General features: G+C 42.3%; 1 protein-coding gene across 3 annotated transcripts in view; it reads left to right on the top strand.

The window, feature by feature from the left end:
* The window catches only part of LOC102993863 (formin-binding protein 4-like), a 316,295-nt gene that overhangs the window by 198,130 nt on the left and 93,840 nt on the right, over window positions 1-24,325 (top strand). For 2 of the 3 annotated variants that reach the window (XR_008615732.1, XR_447829.3), the window contains exons 2-4: window positions 2,187-2,396; window positions 2,540-2,672; window positions 2,776-3,693. The exons of the other annotated variant lie outside the window; for it this stretch is intronic. The gene's annotated coding sequence lies outside the window, so the exon portion shown is untranslated. Of the gene's footprint in view, window positions 1-2,186; window positions 2,397-2,539; window positions 2,673-2,775; window positions 3,694-24,325 lie in introns of those variants that run through there. 3 annotated transcript variants of the gene reach the window in all.

The following is a 24,325-nucleotide window of genomic DNA, read 5'->3' as shown; positions in this document are numbered from 1 at the left end:
TAACCGAAAAGAGATCAGATGCACAGAATGGTGAACTAATGTGCTGTGGGCACAACCCGTAAGTGATAGAACCTGCATTTCAAAGTCAAGTGTGTCTGCTCCACAGCCTAGGCTCTGTAAATAGCACAGCCCCGCTGCCCCTGATGAAGGTTCTGCCCTGACTTCATGTCTGGGGCAAATCCTGTTGACGCCAACATCAAACAAGGGCCCCTGTGAGGTCTTTAGATATGATAGACCCACACTCGCCAATCTGGCAGCCACTGGGCATGTGTGACTAAAGTTAAATTAGTTAAAATTAAGTATAAGTTAAAATTCAGTTCCTTGAATTAGCCACTTTTCAAGAGCTTGGCAGCCATGGTGGCCAGTGATTCCTGAACCAGATGGTACAGAACGCTTCCGTCCTCGCAGGCTGTGCATCCACAGGCTGGTAACTTAACCCCTCTGTGCCTCAGTTGCTGCTTCTGTCAAATAGGGATAGTCAGGCAGCTCCTCATAGGGTTCAGAGGAGGGTTAGATAAGATACTCTTGGTAACATTCTTAGCGTGGTACCTGGCACGTTGTGTGTTCTTAGTATGCATTAGTTACCTAAAGGGGGAAACGGTGTGTTAGTGCTAACATCATGTGATTTTCTAAACACTCTACCATCTCCGTTTACCTCTGATATTTTTATGTGGGGAAGGTGGGAGGGAGTTTGAAACAGAGGAAGGAAGGTCTTGATAATCTGTATTTGGAGTGCTTCATGGAGTCAAGGAGTTGTATATGAACTCACAAGACTGTTTTATTTCACATACATTTCTGTCGTTCATATGTATCAGGTTCTGATCTAAGAGCCTAACAAGTATTCCCTCATTTAATCTCCAAACAGGCCTATGTGGTAGATATTCTATACCCTCATTTTCAATACCATCCACATTTCTATACCTTCCACATGTTATGACATCTTGGGAAGTCCTGCAGGAGTGGTGAAGGGAGGACAGAAGAATAAGATTCTATCTTTAAGGAGAGTAGAGAAACAAATAACTTTAGAGCATCTGTTATCTCAGGCTCGACATTTTGTGTGCATTTTCTAGTTGAATGCCTAGCCCTGTGAGAGAGGGGAGAGTCTCCCCAATTTATAGACATGGAAACAACTACAGAGATTTAATAACCAGCCCACCATCACACAGCTAGTTCAGTGTGAGAGCTGCAATTCTAACCCAGGCCTGATTCCAAATCCCGTACACTTTCCACTGCGTCTTCATGGCCATCAGTAGGCAAGATAACACTTTTGCATGTTTAACTCTAGTGTAAGGTAGAAACGAAAGATGTTGATAAGCTGCCCTCGGAGTTAAGATGGGGAAGGGATGACCCCCAGCCAGGGGGGTCGTGAGAGTCTTCCTTGAAGACATAGCATTTAAATGGATCTTGGAAGTGGGTGGGATATGGCTGGTGGGATTGGGGGAAGCAGATTTCTGGTGGAGGAAGGGGCACAAGCAAAGACTCTGGCGAGATGAGGCCATGGAGTGGGGGGGTCTGTCTGGGCGGGAAGGAGTATTTTGCCGCCCATACTGCTTAGAGTTGCCAGTGAGTGCATGGTCATAGTGAAAAGCACACTGGCTCTTAGTTTTATTATTACTTTTAAATTCTCTACAGACAATGTGCCCTTTTTATTACGTGTGCCCAGGACAAACTACCCCCTCCAGCGCCTACCCACTGGCAGCTAGGTTTGTTTGGATAAGTGTCTCTGGAATGCCTTCCTCTCTCCGCCTTCCTGGTAGCTCTCCAAGTTCCGGGGGTTCTCAGCCCCATTCTTTCTGGTGTGCTCCTTACCCCGTGTTCTGGGGACACATGTCCTGTGAAGGACAGAGGGGTGGCCCTGGGCTCTGGGAGAGGAGGGGCAGATGTGGAGCCAGGCGCCGGTCTCACTCCAGGTCTGGAGCTCTGCTGCCCTAGGCAGGGAGCCTGACTGTGACAGAAGCTTCCTTCAGGAGCCAAAGGATGCTTTGGTTGAACCAAAGGGTGTGGACCACTGGCCTGGGGGACACTCTTAGAGATTTGTCACCTGGTGGCAAGTGGAGAGTTGGAAGCTGATTGAACCCACTAAAGAGAAGCCCAAGTGGTGGTTGACGCCCCTCCTGCCCTGCCTGTTCCCCTGCCCACTGCCACCCCTGGCTAATATCCACTGCGTTTTGCTCTCTGTTATATAGTATCTCAGTGGCAGGACCCACTCGGGAGAGTTGGGGCGAGGCTGGCTGAGGTTCTCGAGGAGCTGAGTTTTGGGCTCAGGTGCCCGCCCGGCAGTGGAATGATGCTTCCCGACCTTTCAGACCTTTGAGACCTCTGCGCACTCTTAGAAAGCACTTCAAGCCTCCCGTCGGCACCCGGCTGCCCAGGGGAACCCCAGGGACAGGTGTCAGGTAGAGTATCCTTTCTGAGTTTATTGTCTCCTGTCCTCCCTCCCCTCCTTTCTGTGTGTCTGTGTTGCTCTGTTGTGTCTCCCTCTCCTCAAGGTTCCATAGGCCAGTGATGCAGGGGAATTGATTTATGTTCTTGTCAACAGAGAGATCGTGGCCTGAGAGGTGGTGGATACCCGGATGCACTCACGACAGCATCTCAAAGATTCCACGCCACTAGCTGCTCCCAAGCATGAAGCCACCTTCCTGGAGAGGCGGCAGGAAGCCAGCCTGGAGGAGGTGAGGAATGTCACTCTTCCCTCTGCCTGACTACATCGGTGTTTAGCTGTCAGTTGGTTTGGGCCCCAGCATGACAGGCCTTTTCCTGTGTGTCCTTCCACAGGTTCTACATTTTGTCTGGAGGATGGACCATCTTCTCAGGTGTCCTGGATCTGCTGAAGGACCATGAGGAGGAGGAGGATGCGGGTCCCCAAGACAGAGCACAGCAGGTGGAACGGAGAAGCACCCAGAGCGGGACGCAAGCCCAGCACCCTTCAGACTGGAGCACCCTGAGCTGCGGTTCCTGATTGGACTCTCTTTGCTTTGTCATCACCCAATTGACACCAGTTCTGGATGCTTTTGAATGGTTGGCGCTTTTTTGCCCCCTGTCTTTTCTTCTCTCTTCCTTGACCTTGGGGATTGTAAGAGAAGAACTGCTTTGGAAAATATAATTCTGTGGCTGAAATTAGCCTTGTTTATGAACCAATTCTGTCCCTAGGGATTTTTGAATTGTCATCCCAGATTACCTAGTAAATGGGGCTGCATGGTTTGATGTGTGTAGTACCAATCTTTAGATTAAAAATACATTTTCTTTCTTCCTTTTTTTCACATCTGGATCCAGGTAATGGCCCGAGTCCCATTTGCTTTGCTACTGAAGCGACGTCAGTGCGGGCTTGGGGTTGAAATAAATCAAACATATTATACCCGGGGCTCTTGCATGCTGTTTGAGATGTATGATACTCCACAACGAAACACAAACCTTGTAGGTGGAAATTTAGTTCCTATCTGATCCTGCAGCTAGAATGGAGGAGAAATTATGGATATCAAAAGTGGCTTCAAATACTTTGAATGTAAACTAACCAGGAGTAAGTGGATGCTTCTCGAAGGTTGGGAAGGGACCAGAGATCACCTGCCCCGTCAACCGTGCCCCTTCTGGAGGCATCTGAGAACGAGGCCCACTTCTGTGTTTGCGTTTGCGTAGCCTGTGGCGTTTCTGACTTGTGTTCTATAACTGGGCGTGCCTCGCAATAAAACACCTTCCACTGACTCAGCAACAAGGTCTCTGTCCATCTCCTGCAGTCCTGTGTCCTCACTGGCTTTGCAAGAAAGTCCAGGGTAGGCATGCGAGTGGCTGCCCGGCCAGAGATCTCAGCTGGATACAACGCTATTGGTCCTTCAGGAATGTCTGCACATGGGGTCAGCATGTGTGTCCACCTCTTCTGCTCTCCCTATTATAACCACCTTCAGAACTTTCTAGTCAGGCATTGCCTTGTGAGGCCAGTGTGCTGCCGTCCGCCAGCATGCTCTTTTTTTTTTTTTTTTTTAAAGAAGATGTTGGGGGTAGGAGTTTATTAATTAATTTATTTATTTTTGCTGTGTTGGGTCTTCGTTTCTGTGTGAGGGCTTTCTCTAGTTGTGGCAAGCGAGGGCCACTCTTCATCGCGGCGCGCGGGCCTCTCACTATCGCGGCCTCTCTTGTTGTGGAGCACAGGCTCCAGGCGCGCAGGCTCAGTAGTTGTGGCTCACAGGCCCAGTTGCTCCGCGGCATGTGGGATCCTCCCAGACCAGGGCGCAAACCCGTGTCCCCTGCATTAGCAGGCAGATTCTCAACCACTGCGCCACCAGGGAAGCCCTACCAGCATGCTCTAATTCTAGAGCCCCATTTATTTCTGTGAGACTTGAGGACACTCATTCTCTGAACCTCCATTTCCTCATACACAAAATATGTGGAAATATGAGGATAATGGTGCTTCCCATAGTGATGGTGCTAAGTACCCATAAAAGGACGTCACAGGGATGGTTCTCACACATTGTACACACACTGGGCTGGGGCCGCACTCAATAAATGGTGGGGATTTTATTTCTTAATAAAGAATTGAAAGAACATTTGAATTGCTTAGAATTGGCCTTTGGTTGAGAGCACCGAGTAACCTCTGAGTGTCATCTTATGTCTCCTTGCTGAAAGCGTTTAGAAGGAAAGGTGGAGGTTCATAGGCAGAAGTCAGGGGAGGAGACTGCCAGCCCCTGCCTGGACCTTGTACCCAGACACCTTGGTCCCTCCTGCAGGACAGGGTAGGGCTGCACCCCCTCCTCAGGGACGACGCTGCTGCCTTCACAGAAAGTGAAACTGACATACACTCAGGTGTGTGAGATGCCACCTTTCTCACCTGTTTTCGCCACCAGGCTCAGGGCATCCAAGGGCAGTCGAGTCTCTCTAAATACTGGCACAGAGGTCTCACTCACCTCGGGGAAGAATTCCACCCAGGGCCTCATCAGACTGGATCTGCCACTTCAGTAGAAAGCAGTTTCCAGAAAACCCCAAGCAAGCAGTTTCCAGAAAACCCCAAGCACTCCCCGCCTGCACACATGAGATTTCAAATGTGACGCACAGACCAGAGCTAAGGTAACTCATTCTGTGTTGGGTGGCGAGCAGAATTTGCTCTGATTGCAGTGGTACATATTATAGTCCCACGGATATTACACTGGACTTCAAGCCATGCACAGTAGAAAGAACATTTCCTACTTTCTACCTTGAAGTCATTAAAATGGTAATAATAACACAAGAGCAGGTAACAATGATTAAGTCCTTACCACATACTGGGCACTGGGCACAACACTTTACAAGCACTGGCTCATTTAATTGTCACAAAACCCACATGAGGTAGGTCTTATCACCTCCCATTACTTGGACGAGAAACTGAGGTACGAATGGCTAGGTCACTGGGCCAGACCCCCAAGCTGGTGGGAGTCCCAGCTGGGATGCCCCAGGCCTGCCTGACCTCAAAGCTTGGGCTCTTTACCACTGTGCTCAGCTGTTCCCTTACCTGGGTCCCAGCGCCTGTCTGCTTTACTGCCTTCTGACTTTTGAACCTCACCTTGGGAACTTCATTGTCCTTTCTTGTAACTTGGTTACCATTCTCTTCTGCCTGCTTCCTACAATTATTGTCTAAGCTTGGCAAATGTATGCCAACTAACAGCAAATCGATATGAAAATTAAAGGTTTTATTTTAAAAATTAGTATTTTTTAAGTTAAAAAATATGCCTATTTCTGAGTGGGATCCAGGTTCAGCCCACTGTGTGCTGAATTCGACCTCTCTTTAGCATTCTGATGTTCCAGAGTGATGCACCCAGGGGAGGGCCTAGTGAACAGGAATGTTGAGCCCAGGAGCTACCTCATGGGTAAATGAACGGACACCTACTAAAGGTGACATGATGTTAGATTCTTCCGCAAAACTATACTGACTCTAACCTTAGTTCCTAAGGTCTGTATTAAGGGTATCATCAAGTGGGACGAAAATAACCTCTTCCTAATTCCCTCCAACATCTTATCAAGGAGGAGGTGTTATTGTGTGTCTTTCTGAAGGACAACTGGCGTTGAAAGCAGTTTACATATTTGCAGGCAGATTGTAGCGGATGCGGTTGGCTCCTTGTCCCTATTTCTGAGGGCTTTCTCGGGCTGGGGTACCTGTGTGCATCCCAGGCCAGAAGTTCTGGGGTGTTCTCCCCTCCCCACTGAATCTAGCCCTCAACCAGGACTGAGGAGCGTTGGTGTATAAATGCCCCACCTCCCTCACCCTTTGGAGAGACGGACTGAGGTGCATTCTAAGCTGGCTCTGAGGTCCCCAATGAGGGGACACGTCAGTGGGCCATGGTGGGAACTAGTTTGTGAACCCACTTTTGCTGGCTGTCTTTCCTTCCTTGTTTAACACCTCACTTCTCAACCAGTGTTTCCTGGGATCACCTCTCCAATAAGTAGCTAACTTGCACACAGATACCTCTGCAATGTTAGGAACTGAAAAGGAGACCTTATCAATTAGAGACCCACTTGCCAGGGGATAATTTCCTTCCTGTGAAACAGGCACCGTCACAGGCTATGAGACATTTTTTCCTTTAAGTGAAAGACTCAACTAACATATGAGACCAAGCGAGAGTCACCTAATGGCAAATCAAATTACAATTCACTGGCTAGAACAAGTAATTAAATATAAAGGGGTAATGGGAAAAGGAAAGAGTCACAATCCCCAAGCCACCCTGTCACCTCTCAAGGACTCCTATTTGTCTTTGAATCAATTCTGCTTCAATTAACATTGATGGAGCCTGCCCAAAGTGCCTGGCTTTTGTCAAATCCCATTACAAGAGGCTCCAAGACACTGTCCACAGCCTTTGTTGTACCGGTACCTTTTTGTGGGAATATTGAATATTGTGTGGAGTAGCTAACACATTGATCAGGACTGTTATACAGAGGTTTGCTTTTTCTGGCACCGCAGTTTTGTAAATGGGATTTCATCTCTGCCTTTATTGTGATCAACTCAAACCAATTCTCTAAGTTCAAGTTATGATGCTCTAAAAAGCATGTCAGACTAACCCACGACTACTTGTTAAGATAAACATTGAAAATGTTGACCCTGTAAAGTAAGAAAATGTGCCCGAATCTCTGTTAGAGGCATCGCACACCTCATTTGTTTTTTTGTTGTTGGGTGGAGGACACATACAAAAACCCACGTTTCCTCTATGGTGTTCCCAGTAAAGACTTGGTGTATCAGAGATGTAGACAGGTTTATGGTTGTACCAGAGTCTGCCTTACCTCTTTTCACTCCTTGCTCAGGTCTTGGAGGGTAGGGTTATATTTTATGCTTCTTTGTTTTCAATGTATGACTGAGATCAGGGCTTCCTTCATTATCGGTAACCATTCCACCTTTACTCAAAAATGACTGAAGTAGACAATGGAAAATAATTATTTTTTAGATTTCCTACTGAATCTCAGTTTAAGCCAACAGGAGTGTGTACCCAGCCCTGCGCTTCTGGGGGAAGGAAGGAGAAATCAGAGCCCCATCCTTGGGTGTATGATCTGATATTGAAAGGCAAAATTCCTACTAGGAAAAAATCAGAGAATAACATCTTCTAGGATCTCTAGTGACCAAGGATCTTTAATGATCAAGGATCTTTAATGACCAGATGTAGAGAAAACACTTGCTACTATTGGTAACTTTTTAATTGCTCATATTTGTAACCTTATTCATTATTAAATTTTTTCCTCAACATTCAAACACTACTTTTGCCACTAATAAATCAAAACATACTTTAGGAATCAAATCATCTTAAATCTTTAATTGCTGATGACGAATTTAAGTAGACAGCTGCTCCTAAATATTTTGATAAAATCTCTATCAATTTCATTTAAAAGCTTCAGAAAATTCAAAAGCAGACAGCATGCACATACGTGCATATAAACACACAAGTAATCACAATGGGATTCAAAATGTATTACACCTATACTTAAATGATCAAGAAATATTATACTATGGGTTTGATTTATGTCTTCATTATTTATAAACTTGTTTTGTACCTTCCCTGTATTTTATACTTCTCAGTGTTTCTACTTTCCTAGAGCTATAGTAATACAGAATGCGGTGTCAGACCAGCTGAGTTTACAGATTCTGGGTTATCAGTCACTTATTTTTGGTTGGCATATGGGATCTTAACGAATCTCTTCAAAGTCGATTCCATCCTGAGCTGATGTTTTTTGGCCTGAGTTTTGTCTTTAGAGTCAAGGTTCAGTTGCTATGGCAATGAGTCATCAGAAACCCTTATACTAGCAACATGGAGCCCCCCAGAGAGCGCCCTGTCCATCCAATCTTAGTCCCAGGCAGTGAGCCTTTACTTCACGATGCCTTGGTTTCTCAGTAATTTTGGAATAAAAACACCCAGTGGTTTCCTCATTGAAGGAGTGAAAGGGGGAGTCTAGGCAGAAGACCCTCTTCTTTGGACGCTGCCTCATACATCAGCCTCTAATACACGCCTGGACTTCCTATTGATGGTTAAGTGTGGCCATAGGAAGTGATCACTCCTCTGGTTAACCAAGAAAAGTCTCTAACTTTCCTTGAGTTATTTGACTTAAAATTAACTCTATCTGTTCTTTTCTATTTACTTAGAAGAAAAATCAAATAAAAGACAGAACATCTATATCATATCTATATTTCTATATCTATCTCTATATAAATTCTCTAACCTACTTATTAAAAATATTAAAAAAAATAAATATGCCCTTATTTTTGTTTTCCAATGAACTTTTTGTGTACCTTACACTTTTTCATCGTTGAGTACTATTACGCATCAAGGCATTTCATAGTCATGTTGTCCCAGTGAATTATAATTATTCATGTTGCTCAAATGATTGCAATGTGTACACCCCATTAAGCTGCCTCTTTTGTCTTCCTGAGGCATTTTTGAAAGTCTGTTTCTTAAAGGTAGTGAGATGTTTCATACTCATATTAATATTTTTCTACTATTAGCTAAGCTTTTAGTCCCTGAGAAGCCCTGATTCCTATTAATAGAGAATAGCATTAGAGTTGCATCCATTTTATCCCCATGAGTGTGGTGGTAGATAAAGTAATGCTACTTTGGGCCACTGTTATGGAAATGCTGAAACATATATATTTTTAAGATCATAAGTTTTATTATCATTTTCTAATAGGAGAGTGCTAATATTATTACCCATCCCACATTTTTAACTAATATTAATTTTAAAAATTTATTTTCTCTACCAGGCCCTCTTGGATTATCAACTCAAACTGTAATCATGCTCCTTCCCCAGTTATTTGCCTTATATGTTTTATTGATCACCGTTTTAGAGTTCTTATCTTAACAAACATAAGACAGGATGCAAGTGGACATAGCTATGAAATACAGTAGAAAGATCAATCTTCTCATTTGTAAAAGGAATGTGCTGATGAGGTTTAGAATGGAGATTTTGTCCTCTGGGCACTGGACTAATCCTTGGAATTTTTATCATTGGTCTAAGGTAGAGACCACACTCTGAGGACCACTGGTTTAAGGAACATAAATTAAGGTTTGTTGGCCAGGTAGGGCTAGCCTTTGGGACCTTGAACTTTGAGGCTATTAATCAAGCTGAAGATTAAGTTAAAAAAATAGTAACTTCTAGAAAGACAAATCCTGGGGTTATAAAAATTGAAATTATCATTGTGAATCTTACATATTCAACCAGGTCTGTCTTCTACTCCTTGGTACCAATTTCTTCAGGCAACTCTGACTGCTTATCAGTTGTAGATCTCATATAGAGACTGAAGTGCAGAGAGGTATACAAACCTCAATGAAAAATTAACAGAATTTTCATAATTCACGTAGAAAATTATTTTCACCATAAACAAACACCAATGAAATTTCTCTCCCCAAATTCTTTGGATGGGGAAAGAATTCACACAAACAAAGGAATTTTGTATCTTTAAAACCCAGATCCTAAATCCTGATTTTATTTTAAGGTGGAAGTGTACACCTTGCCTCCTTTTCCCTGACATCTGTTACAGCAGGAAGTCTCTTCCTAAATGTTTAAACAAGTGCCAGGTATGCTGTCACTTCGAGATGAATAATAAACAGCCATGATACATGGATGTTGTGGGTGACATTAATAAGACATTTGCAATCCTGCAGGAAGAATCATGCTGGAAGATAAATAGATGCATTTATTGGTACTATTGTTAGGAACTTGAACTTCTGACACACAGAGCACGTGTTCAGTCTATTTTGGAACTTCCTGATGAAACTTCTTTGCTTCCCTCTTCCTCCAGCTGCCCCCACATGTAGATGTTCCTCGAGGTTCTGCCTTTTCTCTTTGTTCCTTCACCTCTGTATTTTTCTTTTCTTTTTTTTTTTTTTTTTTTTTTTGGTGGTATGCGGGCCTCCCTCTGTTGCGGCCTCTCCCGTTGCGGGGCACAGGCTCCGGACGTGCAGGCTCATTGGCCATGGCTCACGGGCCCAGCCGCTCCGCGGCACGTGGGATCTTCCCAGACCGGGGCGCGAACCGGGTTCCGCTGCATCGGCAGGCGGACGCGCAACCACTGCGCCACCAGGGAAGCCCTTTTTTTTTTTTTTTTGTATTTTTCTATCAGTGAACTCTTCTGCACACTTCAAGTTGTTATCTCTAGAGGAGATGATTTCACAGTCCAACCAACCCCTCCCCCCATTGAATCTTCATTTCCAGTTGACTGTAGGGCATCTTTATCTAGATGTCATTCTGGGAACTCAAACCACTTGCCCATAACAGGACTCAGTGCTTCCTCTTCCCAACCCAGTTTATCCTTATATTTTCTTCTCTTTGAATATGAGCCACATTATTTGCTTCACTAAAACCTCTCTCTTTATCATCTCAGACATCCACAAGATTCAGCCTCCAGGATGTCTCTCTGACATTGGTATCTTTATGTCATCTTCTACTGACAAAACTAGATCTTAGGCACCCAATGCTGCCATTCAACTGATTGTTAAAGCCTCTTAACTGATTTCCAGTCTCTCTCTGCTACAATCCATCTTAAATATCATTGCAACACAAATTTGGAATTTTTCTGGATGCCCAGTATATAATGAGATGTGGTCAAACTCTATCCTGCCATTCTGGATTCCTGGGACAGCCCTAACTGGCTTTCTCACTTTTCTCTCTCACTCTTTGCTTATGAACCCTCTCACTCCACTGGTGTAATATTTATCTCTAAACATGTCTTTCAATGTAATCTTTTGTTTGTATTATTCCTCTTCATATCATCTTCTCTTTTTTTTACTTATTGGAATCCAATGCACATTTTAAAGATAGATAAGAAATGCTACTTTTCTATAGAGTGTTGCTTAATTCACCTCAACCAATACCATCTTCTTTTCCCTTAAACTCCTTCATTACTCTCTGGGGTTTTCCCTTATGCCTGTACTGGGTGGTTGTGATGAGGTAGACCATTCTTTGTTAGCTCCTGAACTCTCAAATCCTGCCATGCATCTATATGGGAAGTGTTGAGCTGGACATTCCTGGCAATGCATGCTGTTACAATCACTCCCACATTTGAGAACCTTTTCTTGGCCAGGCACTGTGCCAGGCATTGGAGCCACACTCAGTTCAGGCTTTCATAGAGCTTATGTTCTAGAAGAGAGACAAAGAGAAGAAATAAATTAACGTAGGTTGTGATTTGTCCTAAAAAAAGAAAACAAAGTGATGTTCAAGAGAGTTGTAGGTATGAGATGTATGTAGTTAGGGCGAGTTCCTCTGAGTCAGTGAAATTTAATATGAGATCAGAAGAATGAGAAAAAGCCAGCCTGGCAGAGGACTGGGGGAAAGTGTTCTAAACTGAGGACCAGCATGTGAAAGGCCATGAGCCAGGAATGAGCTTGGTATGTTTAAAAAAGAGATGAAAGGCCAGTGGTATGGAGTATCGTAAATAAAAGTTGTATGAAATGAGATTGAAGTACAGGTGGGAATCAGATCCTACTGGGCCTTGTAGACTTTGGGAGAGCATTTGGATTTTATTCTAAGCATTATGAGAAAACATTAAAGGAATTTAAAGCAGGCTAATGCTCTGTGGGGATGGAGTTAGAGTGGCACAGAAGAAGAAGCAGGCAGATGGTTTATTGTCCTAATATGTTAACTTCAAACTGTTATTTGGAAACTCTAGGTTGGGTGAGCTGGCCTATGGTTGGGTCTCAAAAATTCCCTTTGCTTTGTGGTCTAGATCAAAAACAAGTCATGTTACCATCTTGGCCTCTTTCCCCGTTGACCACAAGCTTACCCTGGCCCTTGATATCTTGTGAATCCTAGGGCAGGAAAAGGAGGGAAAGAACAAACTCAAAGATAAATATTCCAAAGATGCTCAAGGACCCAGGGGCATGGGAAAACCTTCAGGAAAGAGAAATTCTAAAAATACAGGAAATCCAAAGAGTCTAGGCTATGCGGATCCTACAGTTTTTAACTTTTTGGCTTATAACACTGTAGCTTCTATGATTACAACAAAGTTTCATGCTCTATCCACGAAGCCAAATAGTGATCTTGGCCTGTGTCCCATGTCTGTATCCCCTCTTAGGGACGGACAAAAAAGGGTCTTGAGCTCTTCATAAAGACTTTCAATTTTTTATTCCTTTTTAGGAATGGCATGTATATAATAGGCACAAAATATATAACTGCTAAACTAAGTTAAATATTTTATAAGCCACTGTCTTTAATCAGACGCTCAGAGGTAGTCACACTCTAGAGTTTTTGCATTATTAGTTAAATTCTCTCCCTATTGTTTTTTGCTGAGTCCAACATAGTCTGTATCTCTTTTTTTCCTACAAGTGACTAATTGTGGTGTTAGTTACTCACGGGAGTAATCCCTTTCTAAAATTTTAAAGGATATAAACATTATTTAGGAACTTCTCTGATCTTTTTATAATTTACTTTTTCATGCCTTTTTAAACTTTACTTGTTTTGAGTCTCATGACTGCTGGATCATTCTTAGGTAAGATTATTAATTTATTGATGAACAATAATAACTTGATATAACATTTTCCCCAGATTAAAAAATAAGTTGTTTCAGCCATCATAGCCTTAAAGTAAGGAATAGTTAATGAATCAAAGTATTATCTGATGTAACATATGTTTATTGGCTTCAGCTATGTTCTAGTTCATGTGCTAGAATCAGAGGTGAGGAACAGTATATGGCTCTAAAAGATCACAGTCTAAACTCCAGTAAAATCTCAGGGAAGGGATTTTAAGGATTATCATCCAAAGCTTAAATTCTCTCTGTAGAGTTGCTGCCAAATTGTGATCCAGCTTCCCTTGGAGGTCCTCAGTGTCAGTGACCTTGTTATCATCCATGGCAATCAGTGCATCTCTGGGAAGCTCATGCTTATTATCAGGTGAAAATCTCTCTCTCTGTGAGCTTACCCAGAGATTCTCGTTCTAACTCAAGAAATCCAAATCCAAATTCCTACAGAGACATGGCAGATGGTACACATGAGTTAAGCAATCCAGGTATTAAAATTAAGAAGTTCAAGTGTTATAATAAGTGGCAGCTGGTATGTGGCCACGATGTAGTGAGGACAATAGGGAGTGGTAGGGACTATGGTAAACTGAAGAGTATGCCACTTTTCAGCTCTCATTTATTGTTTTTTTGAGCCAAATGTGGACCAAATATTCCTATGGGGTTTTTTTTTTCAAATAAACCAGAATGTGGCCTTAACAATGTGTCTCTGTGGCATAGTCTGACTTTTAAATTGGCAACCAATTCAAAACCTTGAAAATATTCTGTGGGTCAACACTCTGAGAAGGAAACCACACATCTACAGCTGGATTTGGCCTGTGGACCATTCACTTCCAACTTTTGTTCTGAGCCCCACAGCTGTAAGGAAGGAATGCAAATTTTCTTTTACTTGACAGCCCAACAGCCAATCACCGTCATTCATTACCACAATATTCTCCATAATTTCTTCCTTCATTTAAGCAGCACTTCAGCCAAACTCGCAGGAGATTCTTGATCTAATCCACACACTGCCAGTAAATAATTGTGATTAGGTGACATCCATACAAGGATTATGAAAAAACTCAAGGGTTATAACTACTTGGAAAACCTTTGCCAAACTGTTTCTTACCTATATAAAATGTTATTCTTCCAGAAGACTCAGGGCACAAAAATAAAGCCAAATCTTATTGAATGCTGGACATTTCACGTTGATAGTGCAAATATTTGGAGAAAGGTTTTCTCAAATCATCCACCAATTCTACATATGACTTTAATTAGATAAAATGCCTCGTCTGGTGTCTGCATAGTAGGCATTCAGTAAATGTTTATTCCTGTGCTAGTTATTCTCTATTTGCCTCCCACCTAGACCCACTCTGACACAGAAGGGTGGTTCCTCTGGACCACACAGCCAGGCTCCCTTGCCATGTGGCTTCCATTAGGGTGTAGCCAATGGAGTCATCAGAGATCAGAGCAGAGTGAGGTCAGGCTGTTTCTTCCAGATTCTCTCCCTGCTTTGCAGCCCCACCTCTGGCAAGAGCTGTGTCTCTGTGTGGTCCCATGTGTATCCAGAAAGCCCTGTGCCGGGGCTCCCGTGATGCTGATTGTCTCTGCTGCTGCCTTGGCTTCTTAACGTTAATGCCAGATGCCTCAACATCCCTTGTTTGTCCCTTACTCTTGCCCCCAGTAGCTCTGTCTCTTGATTTTAAATATTTGGGACGATTTTGTTTTTCTACCCTGACAGATACGTACTCTTTCCCTTCCTCCTTAGCTCTTACAATGCCATCTCTCCATCTCTGAATGAAGGAACTTGTCTCTAAAGAAAGGTTTCTAATTTGTAGTTAGGAGTGTTCCTCATACTCTCGTTTCTCTCTTGGTGGGTGTCAGGATCTTCTTGGACAAGTTAGTCTCCAGAGTCCTGTTTCTAATTACTAAGCACTATCCCTTGGATCCATGGGGTGCAAGAATATCTTTTAAAAATTTTTTTATTTTTTAAAAATTTTATCGGAGTATAGTTGATTTACAATGTTGTGTTAGTTTCAGGTGTACAGCAAAGTGATTCAGTTATACATATACATATGTTCATTCTTTTTTAGATTCTTTTCTCATATAGGTTATCACAGAATATTGAGTAGAGGGACCTTCTGTGCTATACAGAAGGTCCTTGTTGGTTATCTGTCTTAATGAGTATATAACACTGCCATCTCCAGTAGGCTCTGCACATCCAGAAGCCTTAGTTCTTCCTAGTTTCTGAACTGGGCCTGACCTCTTAAGATGTATCAGAAACTTTATTCTCAACAGCAGGATACGAGTTTGTCTTCCTTTTCTGACCCCTATTTCTGGTGAGCTTGAAAAGATGCCCACCAAACCTATCCTTTACTATAATTTCTGCACTTTGTGTCTGCTCCTATGGTATTATCATTTCACACCTGGAGACCTTCTCTAAATTGTACAAACTTCCCAGAATCATAGCCCTGCCACCCCACCTGATCTCAAGTATAGAGGGCTGCATGGATTCTGGATTCAAGCCTCTTAGGCTCTGGAATTTTCACCCTCTGGCTTAGGCTGTACCCAATCTCTTCTTTCTTTCCTTTTCCTTATGCCCTTCAGTTAAGGTCCAGCAATGGCTTGGGGAAGAATCTGAACCAGTTATGACAGTGTAATATAATAGGTCACCTCTGTCAACAAAAATTTTATGTCTGTTAAATGTCAGGGACCAATAAACATAGCACTACAGCCAGCCCTACATCTGTAAAATCCACTAACAAGTAATTAGGGAGAAATGAGTAGAAGTTTGGTTTACAAACTCAGAATATCTCTTAGCAAAATCCATTTTTAAAACAATGTAGGTTTTAAAAGCTACACTAATGATTTTAATATGGTCTTATCTTTAAAGCACTTTCTAGGTGCTAATTCTCCCAGCATGTTTCTGAAGTATGTATCATTACCAAAGGTGTGTGCCAGACTGGGTTATTTTTAAAACAAATTACTATAGTGAATAAGCATTCTGCTTTTGCCTTAATAGTTAAATTGGATTTTGGGGTATCAATTAAAACTACACAATCAAGGCAATTAGTTTTACTCAATGGGTTCCTAGACTAGGTTATATGTAGACATTTTATAATGTTATAGTCAATGCCCATTTCTTTTCTGTTGTATATTTCTACAGAGTGACCCCCTAGAGCAGAGATTCTCAACCAGCAGAAATTTTGTCCCCCTTGGGATATTGGTGATGTCTGGGGACATTTTTATTTTATTTTATTAATTTATTTACTTATTTATTTACAAGTATAGTTGCTCTATAATGTTATATAAGTTATAGGAGTACAATACAGTGATTAACAATTTTTAAAAGTTATACTCCATTTATGGTTATTATACAATATTGGTCATATTTCTCGTGTTGTACAATATATTCTGGTAGCTTATTTTGAACCTCATAGTTTGTAACTCTTAATCACCCATCCCAGTTTTGCCTCCCCCTGCCTCCTCTGGTAACCACTAGTTTGTTCTTTATATCTGTGAGTCTGCTTCTTTTTTGTTATATTCACTATGTTCACTAGTTCGTTGTATTTTTTAGATTCCATGTACAAGTGCTATCATACAGTATTTATCTTTCTCTGTCTGACTTATTTCACTTAGCATAATACTCATCTGGAAAAGTTTTTCCCCGATGGGGAAGAGAGGGGTCAGTATGCTACTGGTATCTAGTGGGGAGAGACCAAATACCCTAAATACCCTACAATGCACAAGAGAGACTCCTACAGCAAAGAAGGATCTAGTCCAAGATGTCAGTAATGCCAAGGTTGAGAAGCCCTGCCCTAGAGACAAACCTTGTAATTTGCCATTTCTGCAGGCTGTCTACCCCGACCCCTCTCCAACCCCAGACTAGGGCGAACACCTTACTAACTTCAGGTCATTTCAACTAAGGGGGATTTTTGCTTAGGATTTCTTCCATCTTGCTACGTAGTGGCTGTGCATGTGATGATGCTGTCTCCATAGCTGAGTGGAGAACAGAGGTGCTCATCATGATCCCTCAATCAAAACACGTGTGGCCAGGAGAGGACATTGTTATTTGAAACCCAACTGACTGTAGCTGCCTTTCCTGCTAAGAGAAGGGGCGGAGGGGGGGGGGGGCGTGGGAAAATAGATGATGGCAGCATAATTCTTATCATGAAAAATAAATTCGTATATGGCTTCTTCCCTTCACAATGACATATTGAGGACAGAAGCAGGCGAGCCTGCAGTTGTAAATTCTGGGTTTCTGAAGGTGAGGATCTGAACAAATGGCCCTTTAGTTTAACTGAGGATGTTGATGAGTTTTGGGATTTGCACAGGGAGGCCTGTGAGGGTAACTTGTTCAGTATAATAGGATGAGGGGGTTGGCTTTCTGGGTGAAGGAATCCAAGTCTGAGAGATCAGGAAAATAAGAAAGCCAGAAAAGGTGTAGAGTCTAGAGAAGAGGAAGATTACCAAGCAAACAGTAGGAGGCCAGAGATGGATGGTTGAGATAAGTGACCTGTGGGAGATTCCACTCCTGGTGGGAACTCTACATGGCTTTACAGAGAAGGTATGTCTAACACTCAGTCAACTCAGGTTATCTGTCTCTCTGTGCTGTAAACACACACACACACACACACACACAGAGACACCCCTTGTGAGTAGTTTTTGGCAATGTCAAAGTAAAGGGGATAAATTCCACAGCTGAATCAGTGTAATGTACAGAGAAATGCATCTACATGGGACCGTCAGACTTCACTTGACACAAAGTAAGGTCCCAGAGCTAAATGCAGGTAGGAAACTGTAAATCCTGGCAAACTTGCAGACATCTTGGGAAAGACAAATGAATTACTATAGAATAAAGGGAAGGGGATACAAATATATTTTATTTAAATCTCAAACGATGAGGTTACTTCAGCTGGATCTGAGTAACATCATATATTAGAAGATGCCTGATTTCCAGTAACAGAAATCTACATCAAACTGGCTTAAGCAACAAGAGAATTTATTGGCCTCGATCGTTGGGAAACCCCAGAGGCAGCTGCTTCAGGTACAATTGCATTGAGAGGTACCAACTGCCATAGGGGCTTTGACCGTCTCCATCTTGGGACTTTACTGTCTGCTATGAAGACTTCACTTTAAGTGTCGTTCTTCTCATGAGGCAGCACAGGCGGCTCCTGTGTACTCCAGGCTTCTGGACACTTTGGTGTCTCCTATCTCAGAGCGAAAAAGGCTGTCTTATTTGGGTCATGTGCTCAACCCCGGGTCAATGCCTCCACCTAGAGGGCAGCATAGTCTGGCCCTCCTGGGTCACGTGTTCATGCTTTTGCCTGGGGAGTCAGGATCCTGTGATGGGTAGGGTCACCAGGTTTAGGGGGGCATTTCTCCAAAGGAAAAATTACTAAGGAGACAAAAATGTAATGAATATGCACTGAACACAAATTAATCTCTGGCGGGGGGTGGGGTGCAACGGAGAAGCACAGGGATGTGGAGACATCACCCCCATCCCTCCCAGCCCAAGCTATGTCTTTCTTATCCTCTTATCCTCCACTTGAGCAGGAGTGGAGGCCCCTTCTCTGATCCTTCGTTCCTCGCCCACTTCTACATTGTGGCAGATAAAGGGGAAGAAAGCCCCTGGGGAGGAAAAGGCCCCTCCGTGCTGTGCCTGGGACCTGGCCTGACCCCAGGGGGCTCCACCCCCATGTCTCTTCCTCCCTCTCTCCTGTGCCCATGTGCTTTCTCGCTTTCTTTCTTGAACTGCTTGAACTGTCTTTGTCTGCCTTTGGTATCAGGGAAATACTGGCCTCAGAAAATGAGTTGGGAAGTGTTTCCTCCTCTCTTTTCTGAAACAGATTATGTAAAATTGTTGTTAATTCTTCTTTAAATGTTTGGTAGAATTCTTAAGGGAAACCCTCTGGCCCTGAAGATTTCTTATTTAGGAACTTTTAAATTACAAATTCCTTTTCTTTCATGGTTATAGACTGATTCAGATTGTCTACTGATTATTGGTTGAATTTTTGTCATTTGTCGTTTTTGAGCAATTGACTCATTTCTTCTACTTGTCAAATTTATGAGCATAAAGTCATTCATAATATTCCTTTATTATCTTTTTAACACTGCAGGAGCTGTAGTTATACTCCCTAATGTATTCTTTTTTTTTTTTTTTTTCGGTACGCGGGCCTTTCACTGTTGTGGCCTCTCCCATTGCGGAGCACAGTCTCCAGACGTGCAGGCTCAGCGGCCATGGCTCACGGGCCCAGCCGCTCCGCGGCATGTGGGATCTTCCCAGACCGGGGCACGAACCCATGTCCCCTGCATTGGCAGGTGGACTCTCAACCACTGTGCCACCAGGGAAGCCCCCTAATTCATTCTTGATATTGGTGATTTGTGCCTTCTCTCTCTCTATTTAAAACAAACAAACAAACAAAACCTTTGTATTCTTAGTAAAGGTTTATCAGTTTTATTATCTTTTCTGAAGAACCAGCTTTTTTTGTTGTTGATTTTCTTTATTGTTTTTCTGTTTGGTTTCACTGAATTCTGTTCTTACCTTCATAATTCCCTTCCTTCTTCTTGCTTTGGACTTATTTCATATTTCTTTTTCTAATTTTTTGAGGTAGAAACTTAATTTATTGATTTAAGATTTTTCTTTTTTTCTATTGTAAGCATTTAGTGCTCTAAATGTCCCTCTAGCACTGCATTATTTGAACCCTATAAAATGTACGCTTTGTCTTGTTTTTATTCAGTTTCATGTATTTTTTTCATTTTTTGAGACTTTTTCTTTGACCCATGGATTATTCAGAAGTGTATTGTTTATTTTTCATGTTTTTAGAGATTTTTGTGTTGTCTTTCCATATTGATTTCTAGTTTGATTATATTATGTTCAGAGAACACACTATACATAATTTCAACTCTTTAAAATTTTTTCAGGTTGTGTATGACCCCAATACAGTTTATCTTAGTGAATGTTCTATGTGCATTTGAAAAAGAATGTATATTCTGCTAATGTTGGATGGAGTGTTCTATTGAACCTATTGGTTGATTGTGTTGTTTAAATATTCTATATCCTTGCCGAATTTCTGCCTAGAAATTCTATCTCTTACTAACAGGAGATACTGGACAATTTTTCCAGTAAAAAAACAAACAAATAAAACATATATGAACATGCATACAATTATTTGCACACAATTTCAAGGATTTTCTAAGTTTTTCTATTGCTCTTGTAGGGAAAATAGTCTCTATTTAAAATCTCTGGTCTTGATAGAGATTTTCACTCTTTTCCATACCATAAGTAATAGAGTTTGTCTGATAAAGAAGTAGGGCAATAACTATGAAGGGAAGAGGACTTCATCACAGATGAGATGATGTTGACAATTTGCATACTTCACAGTTTTGCCCAGGCTTGGGCATGGCTGCTTTAATATAAATAATAGTAGAGGGGTTCCATGTAATTAGGGATTATGATCATCATAAACATCCCTCTAAATGTAGGGATGCCATTTAGGCACCACAGGTGATGTTCCAAACATCAATCACCTATCATAATGTAGCAAGTACAAAGTATATGTCCAGAGTCTTGGTGTGTGTCAACTCCACTGAGGTTAATATACGTCAGGTAGACCAATGATCACATGGTGAGGAGATGAAGATGAGGCCTATATCAGTTAGCTATGCCTGCATAACAAGTGCTCCACAACTTAGGGACATAAAACCATAAATATTTATTATTTCATACAGGTCTTTGGTTCAGCTGGATGGTTCTTCTGGTCTCAGCTGAACTAACTCATGTGAATGAGGCGAGTTCCATGTTGGGTCAGCAGCTCTGTGGACATTGGCTGGGCCCTGTCCCATATTCAAGGAATTGGTTGGCAACTGACTAGTCATCGATACTGCCCTTGGCCAGGACAATGTGGATCTTCTCATGTGGTCTCACTGTGTGACAGTGGTGGAAGTCTGAGCTGGAGAGTCAAATACACAAAGGGCCTGAGGCCTAAGCCTAGGATGGACATACCTCTCTCCTGCCATATTCTACTGGACAGAGCAAATCCTCGGCCAGTCCAGATAAAAAGAGTGAGGAAATACATTCCCCTCTTGATGGGAGGAGCTGCCAAGTCACATTGCAGTGGGAGAAGACACAGCATGGCCATGAATTAGGTCATGACTGCAGTTAGTCTCCCTGTTTCCTTAAACAAGAATACTGGGAAGTCATTTGGTTTTCAATTACTGAAGCTTGCTTTAAAAAGCTTTCTGCTCCTTAAAATGATAAAGAATTTTGTGAGATTTTGCTCTGTGTCTTAAGGTAATTGGGTACTATTTTCTTGACTGTAGTTAAATTGTTGTCATCATATATTCCTAGAAATAAGACTACAAAACAAAGAGGGAGGGAGAGAGAAAAGAAATGGAGAGAGGGAAGGAATGAGGGATGGAGGGAGACAGAGAGAGAGAGAGAACAGCCTAGTGTTATGAAATCCAGACTTTATGGATTTCCAGGGCACTGATAACAGCTGTTAATTCTGTTAGGCCGAATAGACCCCTACTTGCTATTTCAAGATAATCCTGTCAAAGGCAGTGGCTCTGTTGGAAGGCATTGCAGTTATTATTCAACATTGCTAGACTCCTTCATGTTTGCAAAGTGCTTTACAGTCTCCTTTATTTTTATTTTTCTATGAGTAGTTTGGTATTTTTAGTTTTGTTTTATAGCCGAGTAAGTGTGGTCACACTCTTCCTACTGTTATCCCTTGAATATTATTATAGAGCCAGAGGGCCTTTGAGAGGTCATGAGATAAAGAAAGGATGGGGACTTTTCATTTGGTCTCACCAGAAGAGAAGGTTCTGGAGACTCTGGAATGTTCTTTGGCATCCCCATTTCCATATTTTGTCACTGTGACAGGTAAGTCCTCTTCATGTGCAACCCTAACACCTGCCACTTCTTCTTGTTCAGTCTTACAAGGGCATAGAATGCAACGGCCAGCATCTTCCAAAGACCACCATTAACAAAATGGATAGAGTCATGGGGGGCTCTCTTTGGGGAAGGAAAAAAATTTCTGAAGTTGTTGGAGATTTCTAGTGAGAGTTCCTTAATGCGAAATCAGTCTAAGAGGCAGAGCAAAACAGTGTATCTAGGCCAGATAAATCAGGTTGAAAAACTAGTGTTCATTCATGTAGTTATTCAATCAATCAAATACCTTCCGGGTGTCATGTGCTGTTCTAGGCCTTGAGGTGATAAATGGGACACATTCCCTACCCTCAAGAGCTCGCATTGGAGTCCAGGAGAAACAGACTTGTAAACAGATAAATTACTATCTTCTGTCACAGGTAAACAGGTGATTACTATACATTCTGTCACCCATTTTTTTTTAATTTAATTTTATTTATTTTTTTTATACAGCAGGTTCTTATTAGTTATCTATTTTATACATATTAGTGTATACATGTCAATCCCAATCTCCCAGTTCATTCCACCACCCCCTCCTCACCCCTTGCCACTTTCCCCCCTTGGTGTCCGTACGTTTGTTCTCTACATCTGTTTCTCTATTTCTGCCTTGCAAACCAGTTCATCTGTACCATTTTTCTAGATTCCACATATATGTGTTAATATACGATATTTGTTTTTCTCTTTTTGACTTACTTCACTCCATCCGTGTTGTTTTTAGAGAGACAGCCTGAGAACAGAGAGGGGTTTCAGATACCATAACCTATTTCTTCTTGCCATCTGCTGTGGTTAGATGTCTTGTGTCTTCCTTGCAAAGAGCTGTCTGCTCTTTCAGCCAAAAAAATATCTGTTGCATTCTACTTCCTCCAGTTTAGGACTTAATACTAGACTTTGGAGGGTTTTCCACAGCAAAGTGTAAAACTATTCACAGTGTTTTTGGTTTTGTTTTTAACATTTTTAAAAAATTTATTTATTTAATTTATTTATTTTTGGCTGCATTGGGTCTTTGTTGCTGTGTGCAGACTTTCTCTAGTTGCAGTGAGCGAGGGCTACTCTTTGTTGCGGTGCGCGGGCTCTAGGCACCCAGGCTTCCAGAGTTGTGGCTTGTGGGCTCTGGAGTGCAGACCCTGTAGCTGTGGCACACGGGCTTAGTTGCTCTGCGGCATATGGGATTCTTAACCCACAGGCGGATTCTTAACCACTGCACCACAAGGGAAGACCCTCACAGTGTTTTTTGAAAAAAAAAAAAATCTCATACCATTTTAAGAGCAATGGAAGAGCTTACTTTTGTGGAATGACTTGTCGAAAGTTTGAGAATTCATAAATCAAGTTTCCACTGCTAAAAGAAAACGGGCAACTTGGTAATAACTTGGTTTAGTTGGGCAGTTGGCAACGGAGTGGGGTGCTTTATTTGGATAATTGAGATTCAGATGGAGAAGTTTGGATGAATGACTCAGCTCTCCTGTGAAGGTTTTGTGATGGACCACAGAAAGCCTGCCATCAAGACAGTACTTGAAACATAAAGTGATACATGAGCAAAGATGAGGTCAAATCATTCATCAAATTCCCTAATTATGCCTGAGAAAACCCTGCATATAAAGTATCCCAAGAATATAAAATAGAGATGGTCTCTGACTGTTATCAGGTAGGGATACTTGGTATTAACGTCTTTGTCAAACAAAGGGAAAATTTGTAGAGGAAAGTCTGTATTTTGGGATGAATTCAAGTGGAGAGCAGGAAACCACTCAAACGTAGATTCTCTATCACTTAGCAGAGAAATATACTTTTTGAGATGCTTAGTAACTGGGACTAAAGTTTGTGCCAATGGAGACACTGATTTGGGAGGGTCTCAGACCCTGATTAATATACAGCAAAGAGGCATGGGGGGTACAGAAAGGGCAGCATCTGGGATTTACATATTTGTGATTAAGAGTTAGATTACTTGAGGGGGCTTCCGTGGTGGCGCAGTGGTTGCGCGTCCGCCTGCCGATGCAGGGGAGCCGGGTTCGCGCCCCAGTGTGGGAGGATCCCGCGTGCCGCGGGGCGGCTGGGCCCGTGAGCCGTGGCCGCTGAGCCTGCGCGTCCGGAGCCTGTGCTCCGCGACGGGAGAGGTGGAAGGTCCTCATAACACAAAAAAAAAAAAAAAAAAAAATCCCACAAAAAAATCCCACAAGAGTTAGATTACTTGAGGTCTTAGATATTCTCATCCTCCCAAGGCAATGTGGGCCTCACACTTGTAGGCCTGTTCCAGAGAGATGGGTCTGATTTCGAAGTGTGTTAGTCAGGATAGGCTAGGTTATGCTACTGTAACAATCATCTTCCAACCTCAAGGGTTTAGCACAATAAAATATTATTTCTTTCCTCTTTGATCAGGCAGGAAAGCAGGTAGTGGCTTTAAGGCTTTCCTGTGGGAATCTTTCTAATCCTCTAAAGATAGTTAACATGCAAAAATAAAATTTAGCAGAGCTTCAAAA

The sequence above is a fragment of the Physeter macrocephalus genome, chromosome 18 (genome assembly GCF_002837175.3).
Source record: "Physeter macrocephalus isolate SW-GA chromosome 18, ASM283717v5, whole genome shotgun sequence".
In the NCBI taxonomy this organism is placed as follows: domain Eukaryota; kingdom Metazoa; phylum Chordata; class Mammalia; order Artiodactyla; family Physeteridae; genus Physeter; species Physeter macrocephalus.
The sequence above is the reverse complement of the archived record's forward strand: the minus strand, read 5'-3'. Positions and strand labels throughout refer to the sequence as shown.